This window comes from Pristiophorus japonicus, chromosome 6, assembly GCF_044704955.1.
Source record: "Pristiophorus japonicus isolate sPriJap1 chromosome 6, sPriJap1.hap1, whole genome shotgun sequence".
Lineage (NCBI taxonomy): Eukaryota > Metazoa > Chordata > Chondrichthyes > Pristiophoridae > Pristiophorus > Pristiophorus japonicus.
In genome coordinates this window covers 224,811,360-224,838,851 of record NC_091982.1, presented here as the reverse complement: position 1 = coordinate 224,838,851, position 27,492 = coordinate 224,811,360, and the positions used below count along the sequence as shown (strand labels likewise).

At 44.0% G+C, this 27,492-nt stretch overlaps 1 protein-coding gene across 4 annotated transcripts in view; it reads left to right on the top strand.

Annotated features, from left to right (window-relative positions):
* The window catches only part of LOC139265976 (transcription factor Dp-2-like), a 281,312-nt gene that overhangs the window by 119,604 nt on the left and 134,216 nt on the right, over positions 1-27,492 (top strand). The window contains exon 2 of one of the 4 annotated variants that reach the window (XM_070883643.1): positions 25,178-25,279. The exons of the other annotated variants lie outside the window; for them this stretch is intronic. The gene's annotated coding sequence lies outside the window, so the exon portion shown is untranslated. The remainder of the gene's footprint in view (positions 1-25,177; positions 25,280-27,492) is intronic. 4 annotated transcript variants of the gene reach the window in all.

The window sequence follows — 27,492 nt, the reverse complement described above, 5'->3', positions numbered from 1 at the left end:
TACTTACTGGTTCTTTCTTCTCTCTCTCCTTCTCCTCCCCCACCTGATATATTTTGAACTGCACAAATCTGTGGCTACTGTAACCAAAATAGTGTCAATAATTTGATCATGCCGTAAGCAGTAAACTCAACCAATGCTACATTTGCCCGGTTTGCGCATGAACATTAATGCAGAAAATACAATGTGTAGCAAAGATGGAATTTAATTGCAATGTTAGTTATCCATACATAATTTATGCAGCATCATTATATTTTAAAATAAGTAACTACCTGAACTTGCAGAAACTTATATTTGAGTTCTTTGCCCTCCTCCCCCTTTGACATTTTTAATATTTCATCTTGTTTCATTTGCACCTTCTCCCCAAAAGAGTGATGAACTCATCAGTTTCCAGGCGTGTGTCAATGCTGGACTCTGTCCAGCTGTATGGAAGTGCACGGGAGAACCAGCATTGCCTCACCTCCCCTCATCTCAACAAAATCTCTCTACCCCTGTGGGGAAGTACTCCGATCAGGAATATTCAGAGTGGAAAAATTGCAGGCACAAGCATGGTATACCAATATTCTGTGTGTTAGGGCCTTCTAACCACAGGTTTAGATGATGTCAGAACAGATGTGATTTATCTTTGATTATAAATATTTTAGTGGTTGGGATGTTTTATTTTGATTGTCTTTTTACTGCATTTTAATGTTTTATGTTGAAATTATTTGTGGTACTATAGTTTGCCTAAGAACCTCCTCCTGCCCATCCCCCCCCATCCCAATTAGGAAGGACAAAATTCAGCCATTGGTCTTGCTTCTGGTTGCTATATAGTGAACCCTGCTGGAAAGTGTGGGTATTGAGTGAAATCACAATTAGGCTATGATACATCCACAGTCGAATAGCCTGCTAGAACGCTATTTAAACTCATGCAAGAATAAATAGATACTTGGGCAAGGCATTTGGAAGAGCTGCTGCCATTTGTGGAGAGGAAAATAAGAACATAAGAAATAGGAACTGGAGTAGGCTATATGGCCTCTTGAGCCTGCTCCGCCATTCAATCTGATCATGGACTCAGCTCCACTTCCCCGCCCGCTCCCCTTATCCCCTTATCGTTTAAGAAACTGTCTATTTCTGTCTTAAACTTATTCAATGTCCCAGCTTCCACAGTTCTCTGAGGCAGCGAATTCCACAGATTTACAACTCTCAGAGAAGAAATTTCTCCTCATCTCTGTTTTAAATGGGCAGCCCCTTATTCTAAGATTATGCCCTCTAGTTCTAGTCTCCCCCATCAGTGGAAACATCCTCTCTGCATCCACCTTGTCAAGCCTCCTCATAATCTTATACGTTTTGATAAGATCACCTCTCATTCTTCTGAATTCCAATGAGCAGAGGCCCAACCTACTCAACCTTTCCTCATAAGTCAACCCCCTCATCTCCGGAATCAACCGAGTGAACCTTCGCTGAACTGCTTCCAAAGCAAGTATATCCTTTCGTAAATATGGAAACCAAAACTGCACGCAGTATTCCAGGTGTGGCCTCACCAATACCTTATATAGCAAGACTTTCTTGCTTTTATACTCCATCCCCTTTGCAATAAAGGCCAAGATTCCATTGACCTTCCTGATCACTTGCTGTACCTGCATACTATCCTTTTGCGTTTCATGCACAAGTACCCCCAGGTCGCGCTGTACTGCGGCACTTTGCAATCTTTCTCCATTTTAAATAATAACTTGCTCTTTGATTTTTTTCTGCCAAAGTGCATGACATCACATTTTCCAACATTATATTCCATCTGCCAAATTTTTGCCCACTCATTTAGCCTGTCTATGTTCTTTTGCAGATTTTTTGTGTCCTCACACATTGCTTTTCCTCCCATCTTTATATCATCAGCAAACTTGGCTATGTTACATTCAGTCCCTTCTTCCAAGTCATCAACATAGATTGTAAATAGTTGGGGTCCCAGTACTGATCCCTGCGGCACCCCACTAGTTACTGGTTGCCAACCCGAGAATGAACCATTTATCCCGACTCTCTGTTTTCTGTTTGTTAGCCAATCCTCTATCCATGCAAATATATTACCCCCAACCCCGTGAACTTTTATCTTGTGCAGTAACATTTTATGTGGCACCTTGTCAAATGCCTTCTGGAAGTCCAAATACACCACATCCACTGGTTCCCCTTTAACCATCCTGAATTGAAGGGAGAATTGAAAGAAATAACAAGATAGTGACCCTTGCTTAGAAACAAGGTTACAGGAGATGATGTACAATATTAACTGTAGTAATTCTTGGTAATTTTGTTAATACTGTTTTGTGAACAAATCAGGGACATAGCAAATTTGCAACTGTTACCAGCAAAACACACACATATCTAATCGTCAAAAGATAGTATATATTGTGAATGAAAATACAGAAAGGATACAAAACTTGGGCACTAGTCAGTTATATCATTCCTGTTTGTGGACCCTACCTGTGTTCACATCGGCTGTTGCATTTATCCAAAGGCTACACTGCTAAAGTAATTCACCGTGTGTGAAGTGCTTTGGGATGTCCTGAGGTTATGAATTGCGCTATATAAATGCAAGTCCTTTTCTTAATTCAATTTATGTTCTTACGGTTTACATTGTCATCTCGATCCTTGATTAGAAAATAGCCTTCCAGTTCCTGTCCAGGTAACCATTACCCCAACTGAACTGCCTTTAGGAAAGCAAAATTCAGGAAATACAATGCCTGTCACATGTTAATGGTAGGTAAGGAGCTAATAAATTGAAAGGTTTACAAGTTACAGACATTCAGCAAAGCAGGCAGCAGTCTCAAACGTTATTTACACGTAACATTTGTGTTCACATGACCAAGCCTTTATATACTTTTGAGTTTCTGTTGTTAATTGTGCTTGAACTAATCTCCTATGTTATAATCCAACATTTTAGGTACATCACATCTGCCTCTCTGCTTCTTTCCTGTAAATGTTTCTGGATTAAAAACGTTTCCTCTCCATTCGTTTGTTTGCATATTTGTACCAACAGGGAGTAACATTGATCGAAGATTATTCATAATTTACTGTTTTCTCTCTCTCTCTCTCTCTCTCTCTCTCTCTCTCTCTCTCTCACTCCTTTGCATTTTGTTTCATTTTCATATCTCATTTTTAATACTCTCTTGAATTTCCTATCCTAAATGCTGTGTCCTGGACATTGAAGTAATTAGTGACTTGCAGACTTGTGATACCATTATACGGCCACCTAGTTTTCAGAGAGGGCCAGCAGCCATTTGGTTTGTTGGAATCATTGAGCCTGAGCAAATGGATCTTAGTGGGAAATTCTTCGCAAATCAATTTACGTGCCCAGAGTTCCTTTTAGAATACAGAAATTGCTGTGAAGAGGAAAAGCAGTGGAAAATACAATGGTTGAATTAGCAGAGAACATTTAGTGACCGTCTGCTATTTTCTTGTCCCTGCCTACACCTGTTAAACCTTATCCATGTTGATGGACCTCTGCTGTTGTGCTTCTGTCAAGTAACAGCTTGGCTCAGTTGCTGGCACTCTCATCTGAGTCAGAAAGTTATAGGTTCAACTCCCACTGTGTATTTGAACATATATTCTTGGCTTGCACTTCAGAATGGTAGTGATGGAGTGCTGCATTTTCAGTGATGTTAAACTGAGGACCTGTCTGCCTGCTCAAGTGGATGGAAAAGATCTCATGCCACTCGTGTAGAGGGAGAAATTTTGGCCGGTACACCGGGAGAACTCTTTTCCAAATATTGCTATGGAACTGTTTATGTCCACCTGAGAGACACTCGCACCCCGCCATAGGGAACTAGGCCCATACAGCAGAGCGTGGGCTCCAGCCATCTTGGATCCACGTGTCACTGGACCAAGACCTTGCTCTGCTAATCCCATGTGGTAGCCAATGTGCAGCGTCCACCCCACGTTAAAAGGACTCATGCACAGGCATCTTCCACCCTTCAAAATGAAGATCGGGACCTGGAACGTCAGGACCCTCATGAACACCCCCCCCTGAGAGAACAGATCCTTAGTTCAACATCTCATTAAATGGTACCTTCAACAGTGTAGCACTCCCTCAGTAGTGCATTGCAGTGTCAGCATGCATTCTGCTCTCATGTATCTGGAGTGGGTTGTAAACCTATGACCTTCTAACTCTGAGTGCATTGAGCCAAAGCTGACGCTTACTGATTCCTCCTCGAGTATGCTATCAGTAAATCTTTCCTCTTGGAAATGTTTTGCTGTTTCCTGTAAAGGCTTCTAATAATTAAAAATGTTGTTGGTGATTAGTCTATGAATTGCTTTGTTTTGCTGCCCGTATCCTAATTCGCACCAAGTTCACCCCTGTGCGCATTGATCTACATTGGCTTCCGGTTAAGCAACACCTTGATTTCAAAATTTTTAATCTTGTTTTCAAATCCTGACATTGTCCCATCCTATCTCTGTCCCTATCTCTGTCACCTCCTCTGTCCCTATCTCTGTCACCTCCTCCAGCCCTACAATGCTCCAAGATCTTTGTGCTGCTCCAATTCTCGCCTGTTGAACATCCCCGCTTTTCATCGCTCCACCATTCGTCGCCGTGCCTTCAGCTCTGGAATTTCCTTTCTAAACCTCTCCGCCTCTCTTTCTCTCTGACTTCCTTTAAGACGTTCCTTAAAACCTACCTCTTTGACCAAGCTTTTGGTCACCTGTCCTAATATCTCCTTATGTTTCAAATTTTGTTTGATAATGCTCCTGTGAAGTGTCTTGGGATGTCTTACTACGCTATATAAATGCAAGTTCTTTAAGTAGTAGATCGTCTACATTATCTGTCTGCATCAGATGCTTGCGCTCACTATATAGGCCTCTCAATACACAATATTGTTGGTGCTTAACAAGATGAAGTGGCCGCTTTTAGAAATTGCCTTATTAAGCTGTGGTATTGTAGCATTTCTTTTCTGAAACATTAATATGTTTGGCACTAGTAAAGTGTCCCTTCTGCTATTGGAAACTGTTTTATTGAAATCAAAGTCTTTGGGCGAATGCCATCCTGTGTGCTACTGTCCATAGTCTGCTTTCTTAAAAGTCGTATCAGCAGTGCCTCTACATTGACTGCTGTTGTTAGTCTTGGTACTGACAGGCTTATTGAGACAGGTGGTAGCTTTCCTGGCTCCCTGGGCATTCCAGCAGAGACAGCTGCTACAGCAGGCAACAGCGTTGCTGATCCGTGCCAATGCATGTCCACCACCTGTGCTGGCATTCCAGCCACTGCTTCGGAAATTAGAGCACGACAGTCAGAGCAGGTGTTCCTCCTCCAGAGTTAGGGGTGTATGGATCCTCTGGATGGGATTTCATTGTTTTATGAGCTAGGCCTTCTGGAACTCAGTATAACATTTCTGCCATAAACTTGGCACATTATCTGATTTCATATGTGACAAACAAGCTGTCGCCAAGTGGCAGAACTTTGATCCCAAAACTTTTGTGTCCTAAAAGTAAATTGAAGGCTAGAAAGGGACAGAGAGATCACTTCTCCCAACCTCTTGATTGTGCTATTGAAACATTTGGAATATTGGGGGCAGTGGACATTTTTTGGAAACACTTTACAAATATATGTTGGTGCTGTAACCAAGCTGTTATTGGGTTGTAAAGATGACCTCTTTCCAGTACAAGAGGGAGAAGAAATTTCAGAGGAAGGTCTGAGTGGTTCTTTTCCAGCAAAGAACACTTTCTGAAAACCAGTTGTAAATTCTTCATCATCATCATCATCAACATAGGCAGTCCCTCGGAATCGAGGAAGACTTGCTTCCACTCCTGAAGTGAGTTCTTTGGTGGCTGAACAGTCCAATATGAGAACCACAGTCTCTGTCGCAGGTGGGACAGATAGTCGTTGAGGGTAAGGCTGGGTGGGACAGATTTGCTGCACGCTCTTTCTGCTGCCTGCGCTTGATTTCTACACACTCTCAGCATTGAGACTGGAGGTGCTCAGCGCTCTCCCGAATGCACTTTCTCCACTTAGGGCGGTCTTGGGCCAGGGACTCCCAGGTGTCAGTAGGGATGTTGCACTTTATCAGGGAGGCTTTGAGGGTGCCCTTGTAGCGTTTCTGCTGCTCACCTTTGGCTCGCTTGCCGTGAAGGAGCTTCAAGTAGAGCGCTTGCTTTGGGAGTCTCGTGTCTGGCATGCAGACTATGTGGCCTGCCCAGCGGAGCTGATCGAGTGTGTTCAGTGCTTCAATGCTGGGGATGTTAGCCTGGTCGAGGACGCTGGTGTTGGTGCGCCTGTCCTCCCAGGGGATTTGTAGGATCTTGCGAAGACATCGTTGGTGGTATTTCTCCAATAACTTGAGGTGTCTTCTGTACATAGTCCATGTCTCTGAGCCATACAGGAGAGCGGGTATTACTACAGCCCTGTAGACCATGAGCTTGGTGGCAGTTTTGAGGGCCTGGTCTTCAAACACTCTTCCTCAGGCGGCCGAGGACTGCACTGAAGGCGGTGTTGGATCTCATCGTCGATGCCTGCTCTTGTTGATAGGAGGCTCCTGAGATATGGGAAGTGGTCCACGGTGTCCAGGGCCGCGCCGTGGATCTTGATGACTGGAGGGCAGTGCTGTGCGGTGAGGACAGGCTGGTGGAGGACCTTTGTCTTACAGATGTTTAGTGTAAGGCCCATGCTTTCGTATGCCTCAGTAAATATGTCGACTCTGTCCTGGAGTTCAGCCTCTGTGTGCGCGCAGACGTAGGCCTTTTTTTTTGTTCGAGGTTTTAAAATACTACTTCACTTCAACATTGAGTTCGAGTGACATCATGGGGCGGAGTGAGGGAGTGGGGTTGTAGTGGTTTGATAGGGTTACAGGCGCCGACTGTGAAGGCAGCTCATTGTCGTGAGCAGAAACAATAGAGCTAGAGATTTAATGAGTTGTAAATCCAGAGATGATATGGCAGCAACTGTTTACGTTCATTCAGTTCCTTCACACTGCTGAGCTGAATAACCCAGATGATGTCATGACTGCTTGCTGTTTAAAAATGATCACTACATAAAATTCCCCTTTCCATTGGAATTTTTGGGTGCGGGATGTTTGGGACCAGAACCAGTAGCATTAACCATTTCACTACTCCGTTCCTGGAATGAATAACTGACCTGCTCTAGCTATATTTGAAAAATAACTCAAATAATCCTAATAATTGTTATGATTGGAAGATTTTTTAAATGGGAATTGCTTTTCGGCCTCACCCAATATCATTCTTCAGGTGATGGTTGCCTGGAGAATAAATGTCTCCTTCATTGACTTGTGCCGCCATTTTATTTTAAATATCATCATCCAAATTGGAAAGGATAGAAATCATAGATTACAAATAGCTTCGATAAACTTACTGTCTGTCACAGGTGGTTATCATGTTGGTTTGGTTTACGCAAGAACCAAAACTCTGTGTTTTGTGCATAGGAATAAAATGAATTCAAAGTTTTGTATTTAAATTGTGAACCAAGAGCTCCTCTGCGCTTTTTCCTCATCTCCAGTCACACTGAAACTGATAGTTATGAGCTGCTGTAGTAATTATTATTTGTCTTGTGTGACCTACTATTCACCTGTAAATTAATTCTTACCCCCCCCCCCCCCCCCCCAATCTTGAATCACCTTTTCCCATGTCGCAAACCTCTCCCCATTTTTCCCGCTGCTGGCTTATCCATCTTGGGCCCACTGCTTAACTTCTCTTCCCACTATTGTATCTCAAAATCTTGTATACTGTGCCTGAGTTCCTGTCCCGTCCCCCCCACCCACCATCTAAAAACAAAAGTTGTGACCCAGGTTAGCAAAGAAGCAAACCAAGCACTAGAGTTTATTTCTAGAGGTACAGGATTGAAAAGTAGGGAAGTTATGCTAAACCTGTATTGAACCTTGGTTGGACCACACTTGGAGTAACGTTTACAGTTCTGGTCGCCATATTATAAAAAGGGTATAGATGCACTGGAGAGGGTGCAGAGAAGATTTACAAGGATGATACCAGAAATGCGAGGGTATCAGGAAAGGATGAACAAGCTGGGTCGCTTTTCTCTTGAAAAAAGAAGGCTGAGGGGTGACCTAATAGAGGTCTTTAAAATTATGAAAGGTTTTGTTAGAGTGGATACAGAGAGAATGTTTCCACTTGTGGGGAAGAGCATAACTAGAGGCCATCAATATAAGATAGCAAGAAATCCAATGGGGAATTCAGGAGAAACTTCTTTACCCAGAGAGAGGTGAGAATGTGGAACTTGTTACCACAGGGAGTGGTTGAAGCGAATAGTATCGATGTATTTAGAGGGAAGCATATGAGGGAGAAGGGAATAGAGGGTTATGCTGATAGATTTAGATGGGGAAAGACGGGAGGAGGCTCGAGTGGAGCATAAACACTGGCATGGACTGGTTGGGTCGAATGGCCTGTTTCTGTGCCGTCTATCCGATGTGATCCTATGGGAAAGATGGATTTCAGATATAGGGGAGAGTGTTGGAGATGCCTAGACATATCACCATGCTTTATGGCCTGAAGCGCTTTGAGCACGTGAGTTTCCATCCCCTCTCTGGCTCAGATCTTAAACCAAACCTTTCACAGTGTTGGTGTTAAGAGTAGTGATCAAATGATGGAGTTTGTGTTGAGATCTTTCATAGGGTGCCTCTGAAGGACATTCATGAAGAGTTCCCTTACTTTCAACCCAGTTTCAGCCATATGAACACTTGGGCGGATCTTAACCACTATCTAACCAAGCCATCTGCTGAAAGTTCACCCATCCAGAAACATTATCAAAGTGCAGCCCTTCTACACCATGGAAGCTGTGGTTTCAGGCTCACATTTTCTGTTCTCAGTCTCACTATCCTAGCTCATCTATTTTTCCCACGACAGAGTATATTGTTAAAAGGGGCTGCCTGTAATTAGTGTGCTCCCATAATAGCAGCTTTACCGGCCTTGCCGGAATTCCCTATCCCTCGAGGACTTGCTTCCACTCCAATAGTGAGTCCTTAGGTGAGTGAGCAGACCAATACGGGAATTACAGTCCCTGTCACAGGTGGGACAGACAGTGGTTGAAAGAAATGGTGGGTGGGGAGTCTCGTTTGCCGCACGCGCCTTCCGCTGTCTACGCTTGGTTTCTGCATGCTCTCGGCGACAAGACTCGAGGTGCTCAGTGCCCTCCCGGATGCACTTCCTCCACTTAGGGCAGGCTTGGGCCAGGGACTCCCAGATGTCGGTGGGATGTTGCACTTTATCAAGAAGGCTTTGAGGGTGTCCTTGAAATGTTTCCTCTGCCCACCTGGGGATCGCTTGCCATGTAGGAGTTCCGAATAGAGCACTTGCTTTGGGAGTCTCATGTTGGGCATGCGGACGATGTGGCTTGCCCAACGGAGCTGGTCGAGTGTGCTCAGTGCTTCGATGCTGGGGATGTTGGCCTGATTGAGAACACTGCTGATGAATATTTGTTCATCAGTTGCTGAGAGATATGCTTGCTCTCGATTTAAACACAGGCCTCAATTTCCCCCAGTGATTTGCGGCGTTTTTTTTGAGCAGGCTGCTTTTTTTTAGCCTATTTAAAAAAAACACCGTTTCCCCAATCAATTTGCACCAGCATAACTCAAGTTAGTTACGATTTTTTTAGGTTAGTTTTTTTTCAGCCAAAGCGGGTGTAACCTGCCACCCGCGCCAATTCAGGCCATTTAGGGAAGTTTGGCCAGCTGATAGTTACTCCAGTTCTGCTTAGGCCAGCGTATGTGGGCTCTCCAGAAAAACCTTCCCGAGAGTTAAAAGAAATCGGTGCAGGTAAGTGCAGCAGATGCCCGGACAGCAAAGAGAGAGAGAGAGAGAGAGTTACTTTGGCCCCCCAAAAAACGGGCGTATCTCTTCAAGTATGCCAAAAAAAAGCTTTGGGGAAAATTGAGCCCATAGTTTTGTGAATTAAGCCATGCTGAGGCGAGCAACAAATCCTATCATCAAAACTCAAGAGGCCAGAAAGTTAACTTTCTGAATAGTCCTGCTCAAAACGGAACTGGAAGGAAACCACATCCTAGACCTTTCCTAATGGGTGGGAAAAATAATTCATTTCTTTTTCTCACTATTTACTTCTTCTGGTTTCTGTTATTTGAAACCCAGGGAACAGAACCCAAACATTAGACAGTGTGGCACCTGTCCTCTCAAGATCATCTCCAAGCAATGATTTAAAGTTTCTCTGAAACCAGCTACAGACAACGGATTATACTTCCCCCACTTTGAAAAGCAGCAAACTGAACAACTATCGTCTATAGATCGCTCTATCTTTTTTAAGGATTGACAGCATCCAACATGCCATTCGGCCCAACTGATCTATGCCAGTGTTTATGCTCCACACGAGCCTCGTCTAACCCTATCAGCATATCCTTCTATTCCTTTCTCTCTTGTGCTTGTCTAGCTTTCCGTTAAATGCATCATTTAATCTTTTTTTTAAAGTTTTTTCATTGTTTAACAAATTTCCAAAACTTTCAATTTAGAAAGGATCCGTAGAGATGAGTCATAGAAACATAGAAATTAGGTGCAGGAGCAGGCCATTCAGCCTTTCGAGTCTGTACTGCCATTCAATAAGATCATGGCTGATCATTCAACCTCAGTACCCCTTTCCTGCTTTCTCTCTATACCCCTTGATCCCTTTGGCCGTAAGGGCCATATCAAACTCCCTTTTGAATATATCCAACGAACTGGCCTCAACAACTTTCTGCTGTAGAGAATTCCACAGGTTAACCACTCTGAGCGAAGAAGTTTCTCCTCATCTCGGTCCTAAATGGCTTACTCCTTATTCTTAGACTGTGACCCCTGGTTCTGGACTTCCCCAATATCAGGAACATTCTTCCTGTCTCTAACCTGTCCAATCCTGTCAGAATTTTACATGTTTCTATCAGATCCCCTCTCATTCTTTTAAACTCCAGTGAATAAAGGCCCAGTTGACCCAGTCTCTCCTCATATGTCAGTCCTGCCATCCCGGGAATCAATCTGGTGAACCATTGCTGTACTCCCTCAATAGCAAGAACATCCTTCCTCAGATTAGGAGACCTAAACTGAACACAATATTCCAGGTGAGGCTCACTAAGGCCCTGTACAACTGTAGTAAGACCTCTCTGCTCCGATACTCAAATTCGCTAGCAATGAAGGCCAACATACCATTTGCCTTCTTCACCGCCTGCTGTACTTGTATGCCAACTTTCAATGACTGATGTACCATGACACCCTGGTCTCATTGCACCTCCCCTTTTCCTAATCTGTCATCATTCAGATAATATTCTGTCTTCCTGTTTTTGCCACAAAGGTGGATAACTTCACATTTATCCACATTATACTGCATCTGCCATGCATCTGCCCATTCACCTACCCTGTCCAAGTCACCCCGCAGCCTCTTAGCATCCTCCTCACAGTTCACACCGCCACCCAGCTTAGTGTCATCTGCAAGCTTGGAGTATTACATTCAATTCCTTCATCTAAATCATTCATGTATATTGTAAATAGCTGGGGTCCCAGCACTGAACCCTGTGGCACCCCACTGGTCACTGCCTGCCATTCTGAAAAGGACCCATTTATTCTGACTCTCTGCTTCCTGATTGCCAACCAGTTCTCTATCCACGTCAATACATTATCCCCAATAATTTTGCACACTAATCTCTTGTGTGGGACCTTGTCAAAAGCCTTTTGAAAGTCCAAATACACCACATCCACTGGTTCTCCCTTGTCCACTCTACTAGTTACATCCTCAAAAAATTCTAGAAGATTTGTCAAGCATGATTTCCCTTTCATAAATCCATGCTGACTTGGACCGATCCTGCCACCGCTTTCCAAATGCGCTGCTATTTCATCTTTAATAAATTATTCCAACATTTACCCCACCACCGATGTCAGGCTAACCGGTCTATAATTCCCTGTTTTCTCCCTCCTTTTTTCAAAAAGTGGTGTTACATTAGCTACCCTCCAGTCCATAGGAAATGATCCAGAGTCAATAGAATGTTGGAAAATGATCACCAATGCGTCCACTATTTCTAGGGCCACTTCCTTAATTACTCTGGGATGCAGCCTATCAGGCCCCGGGGATTTATCGGCCTTCAATCCCATCAATTTCCCTAACACAATTTCCTGACTAATAAGGATTTCCTTCAGTTCCTCCTTTTCGCTAGACCCTTGGACCCCTAGTATTTCCGGAAGATTATTTGTGTCTTCCTTCGTTAAGACAGGTCCAAAGTTATTTGTTCAATTGGTCTGCCATTTCTTTGTTCCCCATTATAAATTCACCTGATTCTGACTGCAAAGGACCTAAGTTGGTCTTCACTAATCGTTTTCCCTTCACATATCTATCGAAGCTTTTGCGGTCAGTTTTTATGTTCCCTGTAAGCTTCCTCTCATACTTTATTTTCCCCCTCCCAATTAGACTCTTTGTCCTCCTCTGCTGAATTCTAAATTTCTCCCAGTCCTCAGGTTTCCTGCTTTTTTTGGCCAATTTATATACCTCTTCCTTGGATTTAACACGATCCCTAATTTCCCTTGTGAGCCACAGTTGAGCCACCTTCCCTTTTTTATTTTTACTCCAGACAGGGATGTACAATTGTTGAAGTTCATCCATGTAATCTATGAATGCCTGCCATTGCCTATCCACCGTCAACCCTTTAAGTATCATTTGCCAGTCTATCCTAGCCAATTCATGTCTCAATACCATCGAAGTTACCTTTCCTGAAGTTGAGGACCCTAATCTCTGAATTAACACTGTCACTCTCCATCTTAATAAAGAATTCTACCATATTATGGTCACTCTTCTCCAGGAAGCCTCGCACAACAAGATAGCTAATTACATAGAAACATAGAAAATAGGTACAGGAGTAGGCCATTCGGCCTTTCGAGCCTGCACCACCATTCAATAAGATCATGGCCGTACTTCTTTCCTGCTTTCTCTCTATACCCCTTGATCCCTTTAGCCGTAAGGGCCATATCTAACTCCCTCTTGAATATATCCAATGAATTGGCATCAACAACTCTCTGCGGCAGGAAATTCCACAGGTTAACAACTCTTTGAGGCGTTACATTAGCTGCTTTCCAATCCGCTGGTACCTCCCCAGAGTCCAGAGAATTTTGGTAGATTATAATGAATGCATCTGCTATAACTTCCGCCATCTCTTTTAATACCCTAGGATGCATTTCATCAGGACCAGGGGACTTGTCGACCTTGAGTCCCATGAGCCTGTCCAGCACTAGTGATGTGATGATTACAAGGTCCTCCCTTCCCACATTCCCGTGACCAGCAATTGTTGGCTTGGTTTTTGTGTCTTCCACTGTGAAGACCAAAGCAAAATAATTGTTTAAGGTCTCAGCCATTTCCACATTTCCCATTATTAAATCCCCTTTCTCATCTTCTAAGGGACCACCATTTACTTTAGTCACTCTTTTCCGTTTTATATATCGGTAAAAGCTTTTACTATCTCTTTTTATGTTTTGCGCAAGTTTACTTTCGTAATCTATCTTTCCTTTCTTTGTTGCTTTCTTAGTCATTCTTTGCTGTCGTTTAAAATTTTCCCAATCTTCTAGTTTCCCACTAACCTTGGCCACCTTATACGCATTGGTTTTTAATTTGATACTCTCCTTTATTTCCTTGGTTATCCACGGCTGGCTATCCCTTCTCTTCCCGCCCTTTTTCACTGGAATATATTTTTGTTGTGCACTATGAAAGAGCTCCTTAAAAGTCCTCCACTGTTCCTCAATTGTGCCACCGTTTAGTCTGTGTTTCCAGTCTACTTTAGCCAACTCTGCCCTCATCCCACTGTAGTTCCCTTTGTTTAAGCATAGTACGCTCGTTTGAGACACTACTTCCTCACCCTCAATCTGTATTACAAATTCAACCATACTGTGATCACTCATTCCGAGAGGATCTTTTACTAGGAGATCGTTTATTATTCCTGTCTCATTACACAGGACCAGATCTAAGATAGCTTGCTCCCTTGTAGGTTCTGTAACATACTGTTCTAAGAAACAATCCCGTATGCATTCTATGAATTCCTCCTCCAGGCTACCCCATGCGATTTGATTTGACCAATCGATATCTAGGTTAAAATCCCCCATGATTACTTGCGTTCCTTTTTCACATGCCCCCATTTTTCCCTTGATTATTGCACGCCCCACCGTGAAGTTATTATTTGGGGGCCTATAAACGACATCCACCAGTGACTTTTTCCCCTTAGTATCTCTAATCTCCACCCACAATGATTCAATATTTTGTTCATTAGAGCCAATATTATCTCTCACAACTGTCCTGATATCATCCTTTATTAACAGAGCTACCCCACCTCCTTTCCCCCATTGTCTATCTTTCCGAATTGTCAGATACCCCTGTATGTTTAATTCCCAGTCTTGGCCATGTTTCTGTAATGGTCACCAAATCATACCCATTTGTAATGATTTGTGCCGTCAACTCAGTTACTTTATTTCGAATGCTGCGTGCGTTTAGGTAGAGTGTTAGTTTTTAAACCATGATTTTTAGTTTTGACCCCTCCTGCAGCCCCTTTATATTCATACATATTATCCCTTCCTATCACCTTGTGGTTTACACTTACCCCAGTGCTACTCTGCTCAGTTGCCTCCTGCCTTTTGCATTCTTTCTTGGGGTCCTGTTCATCTGAGCTCTCATCCACTCTAACTAGCTCAGAGCCCTCTCCTGGGTTCCGAATACTCCTTGCATTGAGGCACCGAGCTTTCATGCTTGCCTTTTTATTACACTTTGACCCTTTAGAATTTTGCTGTACAGTGGCCCTTTTTGTTTTTTGCCTTGGGTTTCTCTGCCCTCCACATTTACTCATCTCCTTTCTGTCTTTTGCTTTTGTCTCCATTTTGTTTCCCTCTGTCTCCCTGCATAGGTTCCCATCCCCTTGCCATATTAGTTTAACTCCTCCCCAACAGCACGAGCAAACACTCCCCCGAGGACATTGGTTCCGGTCCTGCCCAGGTGCAGACCATCTGGTTTGTACTGGTCCCACCTCCCCCAGAACCGGATCCAATGCCCCAGGAATTTGAATCCCTCCCTGCTGAACCACAGCTCAAGCCACGTATTCATCTGCGCTATCCTGCGATTCCTACTCTGACTAGCACGTGGCACTGGTAGCAATCCCGCGATTGCTACTTTTGAGGTCCTACGTTTTAATTTAGCTCCTAGCTCCTTAAACTCGTCTCGTAGGACCTCATCCCTTTTTTTACCTATATTGTTGGTACCAATGTGCACCATGACAACTGGCTGTTCACCCTCCCTTTTCAGAATGTCCTTGACCCTTGCACCAGGGAGGCAACATACCACCCTGGAGCCTCGGTTGCGGCTGCAGAAACGCCTATCTATTACCCTTACAATTGAATCCCCTATCACTATCGCTCTCCCACTCTTTTTCCTGCCCTCCTATGCAGCAGAGCCAGCCACGGTGCCATGCACTTGGCTGCTGCTGCCTTCCCCTGATGAGTCATCCCCCTCAACAGTACTCAAAGCGATGTATCTGTTTTGCAGGGGGATGACCGCAGGGGACCCCTGCACTAGCTTCCTTGCACTGCTCTTCCTGCTGGTCTTCCATTCCCTAACTGGCTGTGGACCCTTCACCTGCGGTAAGACCAACTCGCTACACGTGCTACTCGCGTCATTCTCAGCATCGTGGATGCTCCAGAGTAAATCCACCCTCAGCTCCAATTCCGCAACGCGGACCGTCAGGAGCTGGAGGTGAATACACTTCCCGCACACGTAGTCGTCAGGGACACCGGAGGCGTCCCTGATTTCCCACATAGTACAGGAGGAGCATAACACGTGTCCGAGCTCTCCTGCCATAACTTAACCCTTAGATTAACTTATATTGGCAACAACAGTGCTAAAAGTTGCTCACTGATATAGATGAGAAAAAAGAAAAACTACTTACCAGTCACCAGCCAATCACTTACCCGCTTGGCTGTGACGTCACCTTTCTATTTCTTTCTACTTCATTTTTGCCTTCTCCCTGTAGCTGCACAAGCTGGGCCTTTTGTAGGCCTCTGACTCACGGACTCCCGACTCAGCGAAGCACCTCGCGGCCTTTTGTAGGCCTCTGACTCACGGACTCCCGACTCAGCGAAGCACCTCCTGACCTCGCGGCCTTTTGTAGGCCTCTGACTCACGTACTCCCGACTCAGCGAAGCACCTCCTGACTTCGCGGCCTTTTGTAGGCCTCTCTGACTCACGGACTCCCGACTCAGCGACGCACCTCCCGACCTCGCAGCCTTTTGTAGGCCTCTCTGACTCACAGACTCCCGTAGAGGACACAGAGATGCTGCAAAGAGATTTAGATAGGTTAAGCGAATGGGCTAAGGTTTGGCAGATGGAATACAAGGTCGGAAAATGTGAGGTCATCCACCTTGGGAAAAAAAAACAGTAAAAGGGAATATTATTTGAATGGGGAGAAATTACAACATGCTGCAGTGCAGAGGGACCTGGGGGTCCTTGTGCATGAAACTCTTTTTAGATCCTTGTGCATGAATTCCAAAAAGTTAGTTTGCAGGTGCAGCAGGTAATCAGGAAGGCGAATGGAATGTTGGCCTTCATTGCGAGAGGGATGGAGTACAAAAGCAGGGAGGTCCTGCTGCAACTGTACAGGGTATTGGTGAGGCCGCACCTGGAGTACTGCGTACAGTTTTGGTCACCTTTCTTAAGGAAGGATATACTGGCTTTGGAGGGGATACAAAGACGATTCACTAGGCTGATTCCAGAGATGAGGGGGTTACCTTATGATGATAGATTGAGTAGACTGGGTCTTTACTCGTTGGAGTTCAGAAGGATGAGGGGTGATCTTATAGAAACATTTAAAATAATGAAAGGGATAGACAAGATGGAGGCAGAGAGGTTGTTTCCAATGGTCGGGGAGACTAGAACTAGGGGGCACAGTCTCAAAATACGGGGGAGCCAATTTAAAACTGAGTTGAGAAGGAATTTCTTCTCCCAGAGGGTTGTGAATCTGTGGAATTTTCTGCCCAAGGAAGCAGTTGAGGCTAGCTCATTGAATGTATTCAAATCACAGATAGATAGATTTTTAACCAATAAGGGAATTAAGGGTTATGGGGAGCGGGCGAGTAAGTGGAGCTGAGTCCACGGCCAGATCAGCCATGATCTTGTTGAATGGCGGAGCAGGCTTGAGGGGCTAGATGGCCGACTCCTGTTCCTAATTCTTATGTTCTTATGTTCTGAGTGAATAAGTTTCTCCTCATCTCAATCCAAAATGATCTACCCCTTATCCTAAGACTGTGTCCCCTGGTTCTGGACTTCCCCAACATCGGGAACGTTCTATCCGCATTTAATCTGTCCTGTACTGTCAGAATCTTCTACGTTTCTATGAGATCCCCTCTCATCCTTCTAAACACCAGTGTATAAAGGTCTAGTTGATCCAGTCTCTCCTCGGATGTCAGTCCAGCCGTCCCTGGAATCAGTCTGGTGAACCTTCGCTGCACTCCCTCAATAGCAAGAACGTCCTTCCTCAGATTAGGACACCAAAACTGAACACAATATTCCAGGTGAGGCCTCACCAAGGCCCTGTACAACTGCAGTAGGACCTCCCTGCTCCTATACTCAAATCCCCTAGCTATGAAGGCGAACATGCCATTTGCCTTCTTCACCGCCTGCTCTAATTACACATCACCCAGTCTAGGATGGCCAGCTCTCGAGTTGGTTCCTCGACATATTGGTCTAGAAAGCCATCCCTAATACACTCCAGGAAATCCTCCTCCACTGCATTGCTACCAGTTTGGTTAGTCCAATCAATATGTAGGTTAAAGTCGCCCATTATAACTGCTGTACCTTTATTGCACACATCCCTAATTTCTTGTTGGATGCCACCCTCAACCTCACTACTTCTGTTTGGTGGTCTGTACACAACTCCCATTAACGTTTTCTGCCCTTTGGTATTCCGCAGCTCCACCCATACCGATTGCACATTATCCAAGCTAATGTCCTTTCTTACGTTTGCGTTAATTTCCTCTTTAGCCAGCAATGGTATTCACTCCGCCTCCTTTTCCTTTCTGTCTATCTTTCCTGAATGTTGAAAACCCCTGGATGTTGAGTTCCCAGCCTTGGTCACCCTGGAGACATGTCTCCGTAATCCCAATTATATATAATCGAGAATAGCTGCTTGTGCAGTTAATTCATCCACCTTATTACGAATACTTCTCGCATTGAGGCACAGAGCCTTCAGGCTTGTCTTTCTAACACATTTTGTCCCTTCAGAATTTTGCTGTAATTTGGCCCCTTTTTACGTTTTATCTGAATCTCCCTAATTATATGGAGGGAATACATGTTATTCAAAGGTCCTTTGTCAATTAGCATCACTGAACCAATATTCTGTGATGTTTTTTGTGTTACTCTTGACCCTGAAAGAAATGCTGCACCATTTGCTGTCATTGCCCAGCAGCAGAATAGAGGTAATCACTCTGTAATAATTCATCATCATCAGAGGCGTTCCCTCGTACTGAATGGATGGTAACAGACCACGATCTCAGTCCCTTGTACTGAATGGATGGAAACAGACCACGATCTCAGTCCCTTGTACTGAATAGATGGTAACAGACCACGATCTCAGTCCCTTGTTCTGAATGGATGGTAACCGACCACGATCTCAGTCCCTTGTACTGAATGGATGGTAACAGACCATGATCTCAGTCCCTTGTACTGAATGGATGGTAACAGACCACGATCTCAGTCCCTTGTACTGAATGGATGGTAACAGATCATGATCTCAGTCCCTTGTACTGAATGGATGGTAACAGACCACGATCTCAGTCTCTTGTACTGAATGGATGGTAACAGACCATGATCTCAGTCTCTTGTACTGAATGGATGGTAACAGACCATGATCTCAGTCCCTTGTACTGAATGGATGGCAACAGACCACGATCTCATCTCTTGTACTGAATGGATGGTAACAGACCATGATCTCAGTCTCTTGTACTGAATGGATGGTAACAGACCATGATCTCAGTCTCTTGTACTGAATGGATGGTAACAGACCACGATCTCAGTCTCTTGTACTGAATGGATGGTAACAGACCATGATCTCAGTCCCTTGTACTGAATGGATGGTAACAAACCACGATCTCAGTCTCTTGTACTGAATGGATGGTAACAGACCATGATCTCAGTCCCTTGTACTGAATGGATGGTAACAGACCATGATCTCAGTCTCTTGTACTGAATGGATGGTAACAGACCATGATCTCAGTCTCTTGTACTGAATGGATGGTAACAGACCACGATCTCAGTCCCTTGTTCTGAATGGATGGTAACCGACCACGATCTCAGTCCCTTGTACTGAATGGATGGTAACAGACCATGATCTCAGTCCCTTGTACTGAATGGATGGCAGCAGACCACGATCTCAGTCTCTTGTACTGAATGGATGGTAACAGACCATGATCTCAGTCCCTTGTACTGAATGGATGGTAACAGACCATGATCTCATCTCTTGTACTGAATGGATGGTAACAGACCACGATCTCAGTCTCTCGTACTGAATGGATGGTAACAGACCATGATCTCAGTCCCTTGTACTGAATGGATGGTATCAGACCACGATCTCAGTCTCTTGTACTGAATGGATGGTAACAGACCATGATCTCAGTCCCTTGTACTGAATGGATGGTAACAGATCATGATCTCCGTCTCTTGTACTGAATGGATGGTAACAGACCACGATCTCAGTCCCTTGTACTGAATAGATGGTAACAGACCACGATCTCAGTCCCTTGTTCTGAATGGATGGTAACCGACCACGATCTCAGTCCCTTGTACTGAATGGATGGTAACAGACCATGATCTCAGTCCCTTGTACTGAATGGATGGTAACAGACCACGATCTCAGTCCCTTGTACTGAATGGATGGTAACAGATCATGATCTCAGTCCCTTGTACTGAATGGATGGTAACAGACCACGATCTCAGTCTCTTGTACTGAATGGATGGTAACAGACCATGATCTCAGTCTCTTGTACTGAATGGATGGTAACAGACCATGATCTCAGTCCCTTGTACTGAATGGATGGCAACAGACCACGATCTCATCTCTTGTACTGAATGGATGGTAACAGACCATGATCTCAGTCTCTTGTACTGAATGGATGGTAACAGACCATGATCTCAGTCTCTTGTACTGAATGGATGGTAACAGACCACGATCTCAGTCTCTTGTACTGAATGGATGGTAACAGACCACGATCTCAGTCCCTTGTACTGAATGGATGGTAACAAACCACGATCTCAGTCTCTTGTACTGAATGGATGGTAACAGACCATGATCTCAGTCCCTTGTACTGAATGGATGGTAACAGACCATGATCTCAGTCTCTTGTACTGAATGGATGGTAACAGACCATGATCTCAGTCTCTTGTACTGAATGGATGGTAACAGACCACGATCTCAGTCCCTTGTTCTGAATGGATGGTAACCGACCACGATCTCAGTCCCTTGTACTGAATGGATGGTAACAGACCATGATCTCAGTCCCTTGTACTGAATGGATGGCAGCAGACCACGATCTCAGTCTCTTGTACTGAATGGATGGTAACAGACCATGATCTCAGTCCCTTGTACTGAATGGATGGTAACAGACCATGATCTCATCTCTTGTACTGAATGGATGGTAACAGACCACGATCTCAGTCTCTCGTACTGAATGGATGGTAACAGACCATGATCTCAGTCCCTTGTACTGAATGGATGGTATCAGACCACGATCTCAGTCTCTTGTACTGAATGGATGGTAACAGACCATGATCTCAGTCCCTTGTACTGAATGGATGGTAACAGATCATGATCTCCATCTCTTGTACTGAATGGATGGTAACAGACCACGATCTCAGTCCCTTGTACTGAATGGATGGAAACAGACCACGATCTCAGTCCCTTGTACTGAATAGATGGTAACAGACCACGATCTCAGTCCCTTGTACTGAATGGATGGTAACAGACCATGATCTCAGTCCCTTGTACTGAATGGATGGTAACAGACCATGATCTCAGTCTCTCGTACTGAATGGATGGTAACAGACCACGATCTCAGTCTCTTGTACTGAATGGATGGTAACAGACCATGATCTCAGTCTCTTGTACTGAATGGATGGTAACAGACCACGATCTCAGTCTCTTGTACTGAATGGATGGTAACAGACCATGATCTCAGTCCCTTGTACTGAATGGATGGCAACAGACCACGATCTCAGTCCCTTGTACTGAATGGATGGTAACAGACCATGATCTCAGTCCCTAGTACTGAATGGATGGTAACAGACCACGATCTCAGTCTCTTGTACTGAATGGATGGTAACAGACCACGATCTCAGTCTCTTGTACTGAATGGATGGTAACAGACCATGATCTCAGTCCCTTGTACTGAATGGATGGTAACAGACCATGATCTCAGTCCCTTGTACTGAATGGATGGCAGCAGACCACGATCTCAGTCTCTTGTACTGAATGGATGGTAACAGACCATGATCTCAGTCCCTTGTACTGAATGGATGGTAACAGACCATGATCTCAGTCTCTTGTACTGAATGGATGGTAACAGACCACGATCTCAGTCTCTTGTACTGAATGGATGGTAACAGACCACGATCTCAGTCTCTTGTGCTGAATGGATGGTAACAGACCACGATCTCAGTCCCTTGTACTGAATGGATGGTAACCGACCACGATCTCAGTCCCTTGTACTGAATGGATGGTAACAGACCATGATCTCAGTCCCTTGTACTGAATGGATGGTAACAGACCACGATCTCAGTCCCTTGTACTGAATGGATGGTAACAGACCATGATCTCAGTCCCTTGTACTGAATGGATGGTAACAGACCACGATCTCAGTCCCTTGTACTGAATGGATGGTAACAGATCATGATCTCAGTCCCTTGTACTGAATGGATGGTAACAGACCACGATCTCAGTCTCTCGTACTGAATGGATGGTAACAGACCATGATCTCAGTCCCTTGTACTGAATGGATGGTATCAGACCACGATCTCAGTCTCTTGTACTGAATGGATGGTAACAGACCATGATCTCAGTCCCTTGTACTGAATGGATGGTAACAGATCATGATCTCCGTCTCTTGTACTGAATGGATGGTAACAGACCATGATCTCAGTCCCTTGTACTGAATGGATGGTAACAGACCATGATCTCAGTCCCTTGTACTGAATGGATGGTAACAGACCATGATCTCAGTCTCTTGTACTGAATGGATGGTAACAGACCATGATCTCAGTCCCTTGTACTGAATGGATGGCAGCAGACCACGATCTCAGTCTCTTGTACTGAATGGATGGTAACAGACCATGATCTCAGTCTCTTGTACTGAATGGATGGTAACAGACCACGATCTCAGTCTCTTGTACTGAATGGATGGTAACAGACCATGATCTCAGTCCCTTGCACTGAATGGATGGTAACAGACCATGATCTCAGTCTCTTGTACTGAATGGATGGTAGTAGACCATGATCTCAGTCCCTTGTACTGAATGGATGGTAACAGACCACGATCTCAGTCTCTTGTACTGAATGGATGGTAACAGACCATGATCTCAGTCTCTTGTACTGAATAGATGGTAACAGATCATGATCTCAGTCTCTTGTACTGAATGGATGGTAACAGACCACGATCTCAGTCTCTTGTACTGAATGGATGGTAACAGACCATGATCTCAGGGTTAAGACATCTAGACGATGACATCATGTGAGCCCCTCCATTGGATTATTACCTTGCAAGTCACTCTTAGCCATCTCGTATCCTCTCTAATCTGGATTTAACATTGTTCTGGTAAAAGACAATACATTCAAGGTGTTTCTTTAATGATTTTTTTTCTAAAACCCAAATTAGCTCAGCACTATTTAAAATTGTGCTAACTTAGAAATATTCATGATTTTTTGTCTTTTGGTTTTGCAACTTTTCAACTTAAAATGCACCAAGGACAATGACAATGATTTGTAACATTTATTTGCACAAAAGCAAAGATATGGATAAATAACTGTAAGTATGTTACCAAAATTTGAAGAGCCTCAAATCTGTATAAGCTCGACCTTGCCCACATTTACAGGAAAACATTGCTAACTAAACCTCATTTGGTAATAGAAGAAAGAAAATTGCAAAGCTGAAACTATCATAGCACCTGTAAATGTGACAGCTGGGTCGCTGGCTGTACTGACGACTGCTCCCTGTCCAAAATGTTAATCTGTCTTTCCTCTTTTCAAATGCTGACGGGCCTACTGTGAATTCCAGCATTTTCTGTTCATTGATACCATGTTGAACCCTCTGTTCCTGAGATTATACCTGGGGAGGAGTAAAGGTTCAGCACTCTGCATAATGGTTAAAATAAATGACTTACCAACCCCTCAAACCAAGGCACAATCAATCATCTGACTATAATCTCTGCTTCTGCCCACAATTCCCTAGTTTTTCCTGAAAGAAATGGAAATACATAGAAATTACAACAAGAAAACTGACTGTTCAGCCCAACCTGTCCACATCAGTGTCTACCCTCCACGTGAGCAAGTAGTTCTAATCACATTTATCTACCCTGTTTCCATATCCCTTCAAGCTTTTTTCTTTAATACACCTATCCAATCTAATCTTAAATGTTGACATCGTTTTTGCCTCACCTACTAACTCTGGAAGTTACTTCCAGTCTCACAACTCTCTGTGAAGAAGATTCTTCTGCTGTTTTTTCCAAATCTCTTGCATTTAATTTTGTGTCTGTGGCCCCTCAATTACTGGAAACACTGCTTCTACCAATCGTGCCAGATCTTTTCGTAATTTTAAACACTTCTATCATATGGCTCTGTAATTGCGCTGATCTAACAAAAAAAGATCTAATGTTTCAACTCTTCACAGTTGTATTTCTTCATACCAGGCAACATCCGAGTTAATCTGCATTACACTCTTTAAAGCCTTAATATCCTTCGAGGCATGGAAACCAAAACTGTACACAGTACTCTAACTGAGGCCATAGTAAGGTTTTATAGACCTTTGGCAAATTTGATTTGTCTAGGTGTGTCTATTTTCAGTCGAATGAGACATTCTTTTTGTTTCAGACTGTTTATTTTGGAAGATTTTGCACACACAGCCAAAAATACCCAATGTACAGAACAGAGCAAAAGGCAACGATTGCAACCTAGGTTCAAGAGAACAATACAGCCATGATTTATCAAACACGGCATGTAATAGATGGACAGCAGATTAAACATCACAACAGCTCGCACAGTAACCTAGCGAGTTTACTCAGTAAGTAGCTGAGCTATGCATACCAAGACAGTCCTGCATTCAATCTCTAAACTGGGCTGAATTAGTGGATCTGCCTTTGGGGTTCCACAATTGACCTATTGATGTCTCTGGCTTGAAGAGGGAAAAATCATCCAGGGTTCTGGCACAGAAATGTGGTTCCCCAAGAAGATTAGCAGTGTCCAGAAGACTTAAGAAAACGGTGGCATTAAGGTTCCCAGAATAAAGATTGATTTGGGTTGATGGTTGGAGTTACACCAGGTCCACCTCCGGTGGGGTTGACATAGAACACTGAAAGCGGGATCAGTCAGCGATCAAACTTCCAAAAAGGAGCAAAGTTGGAGGAGAGACAAGTAAAACGAGGAAAGTTGGAGTAGAAGTTGAGGAAGAAAGTTGGTCTTCGGAGAGGCTGTAAGCCCGAAGAGCCAAGCCCTAATATAGCACCCTGAAAATTCCACCTAGAAACATAGAAAATAGGTGCAGGAGTAGGCCATTCGGCCCTTCTAGCCTGCACTGCCATTCAATGAGTTCATGGCCTCTAACTAGGCCAGCCAATTCACAAGAATCCTGCGGCCATAATCTTTCCTTTTGATTTCACAGATAAACTAAGAGTTTAACATATATATATAGTACTGTGTCATGTCCTGAAGCACTTTTCACCTATTAAAATGGGCAGATAATCGCAGGCTGGTGAGCACAGAAACAGAAACACAGTACCATTGTACAATAAGATACATATATATTTAAATGGCTTGTTCAAACAGTGTCTTTTTTTTTTGTCTGAATGTGGCTTCAGGCCTTCCGATGTAAATTATACAAAAGAATGCAGTATGAATGGTGATATGCTGGCAAGTATTTTGTGGTTCACGTATGCAGTGTTGCTGTGCAGTATAGCCAAGCATAGATTCTGTACACAACTTTTATTTAATCCTGGATTCTGACTAACCAGGTTTTGCAGAGCTGCTACATGACTGATTAATTCAATAGAGCTAGACTTCCCGATGAGCCCCTCAACGCCCGATTGCCCGCTCAGAAAAACCGCTAACATTTGGTGAGTAACGCTGGCGAGAATTCCCACTTTTATGTTTAAACTAATTAAAACTAATCGCCAGGCGAGAAAATGGGCCTTGCACCTTCATTTCGGCGGTTAACTTGGCGGTTAAGGGGAAACTAAGTAAAATGGGCGGTTCTTACCGGAATGGACGGTAAGTATTTAAAATTTTGTCCAAGGCTGCGGTTGGGCCTTGGGCGGGGGGAAATATAAAAACGTAAAAAACATTCCCAAGACAGTTTTACACCTAATCGCTGTTTTAAAAATAAATGAAGAACTTTTAACTGACCTTACTTTGCAGAGTGCTCACCTACCGCTCTGTTTAAGCAGCTTTTACAGGGCGGTTCCCTCGGCGATCTGGACATCGGCGGTTGAGGCCAAACTTAGGCCCTGGCGATTTTTCTCAGCGTTGCATGTCGGCGGTTTGGTCCCGTCGACCGTGTTCGGATGTGGGCGATACCATTAAAAAACTAAGGGGGAAACTTTCGCCGGGCGGAAAAACAGCTGTACCGCCGAGAAAATCGCGGAGAACGTGCTGAAAATGATAGGAAAATCTAGCCAAAAGTATTATATGTATTGTTTTGGGATCTTGCTGTGCTGAGAGCAAAACTGGTTCCAAATTATAAAGTTCCACTTTGCCTGATAAACTAAAGTTATGAGCAACAAGGTTCTCAGTATTAAAGTGTTACCAGGGTTTTATAAACTTCAAATAAAGTCTCACCATTTAGTTTAAACAACACATATAGTTGCACAGAAATTACCTTTTTCTATCTGACACTCTGGAGTTATTGTAAAACCAAGATATTTTGTTTTTCACACTGGAAGTTGACTTTAGAACCATAAACTGCTGATCCCGGCTGTTTATCTGAGAGTTTGCGGGCTCTGTAAAAGGGAGAGAGCAAAGGTCAGTGGAATAGGTGCACAAACTTGCATTTGTGAAAATGATCTCGGATGTGAAGGCTTGGTATACTTTCACAACGACTCTAACCTAGCAGGCTTGCTGTTGTTTTCAACAGGTGGTCTTCTGTCAGGGCACACTGATCAATGTTTTAAATGGATTTTCATTTTGGGTTTTGTCTCCTTCTTCTGTTCTTGCTAAGAATTTTGGACAGGCAGATTGCTGTAGTGTAGGCCAGGGAAGTATAGAAACATAGAAAATAGGTGCAGGAGCAGGCCATTCGGCCCTTCGAGCCTGCACCGCCATTCAATAAGTTCATGGCTGAACATGCAACTTCAGTACCCCATTCCTGCTTTCTCGCCATACCCCATGATCCCCCGAGCAGTAAGGACTACATCTAACTCCTTTTTGAATATATTTAGTGAATTGACCTCAACAACTTTCTGTGGTAGAGAATTCCACAGGTTCATCACTCTCTGGGTGAAGAAGTTTCTCCTCATCTCGGTCCTAAATGGCTTACCCCTTATCCTTAGATTGTGATCCCTGGTTCTGGACTTCCCTAACATTGGGAACATTCTTCCTGCATCTAACCTGTCTAAACCAATCAGAATTTTAAACGTTTCTATGAGATCCCCTCTCATTCTTCTGAACTCCAGTGAATACAAGCCCAGTTGATCCAGTCTTTCTTGATATGTCAGTCCCGCCATCCAGGAATCAGTCTGGTGAACCTTCGCTGCACTCCCTCAATAGCAAGAATGTCCTTCAAGTTCGGAGATCAAAACTGTACACAATACTCCAGGTGTGGCCTCACCAAGGTCCTGTACAACTGTAGTAACACCTCCCTGCCCCTGTACTCAAATCCCCTCGCTATGAAGGCCAACATACCATTTGCTTTCTTAACCGCCTGCTGCACCTGCATGCCAACCTTCAATGACTGATGTACCATGACACCCAGGTCTCGTTGCACCTCCCCTTTTCATAATCTGTCACCATTCAGATAATAGTCTGTCTCTCTGTTTCTGCAACCAAAGTGGATAACCTCACATTTATCCACATTATACTTCATCTGCCATGCATTTGCCCACTCACCTAACCTATCCAAGTCACTCTGCAGCCTCATAGCATCCTCCTCGCAGCTCACAATGCCACCCAACTTAGTATCATCTGAAAATTTGGAGATACTACATTTAATCCCCTCGTCTAAATCATTAATGTACAATCTAAACAGCTGGGGCCCCAGCACAGAACCTTGCGGTATCCCGCTAGTCACTGCCTGCCATTCTGAAAAGTATCCATTTACTCCTACTCTTTGCTT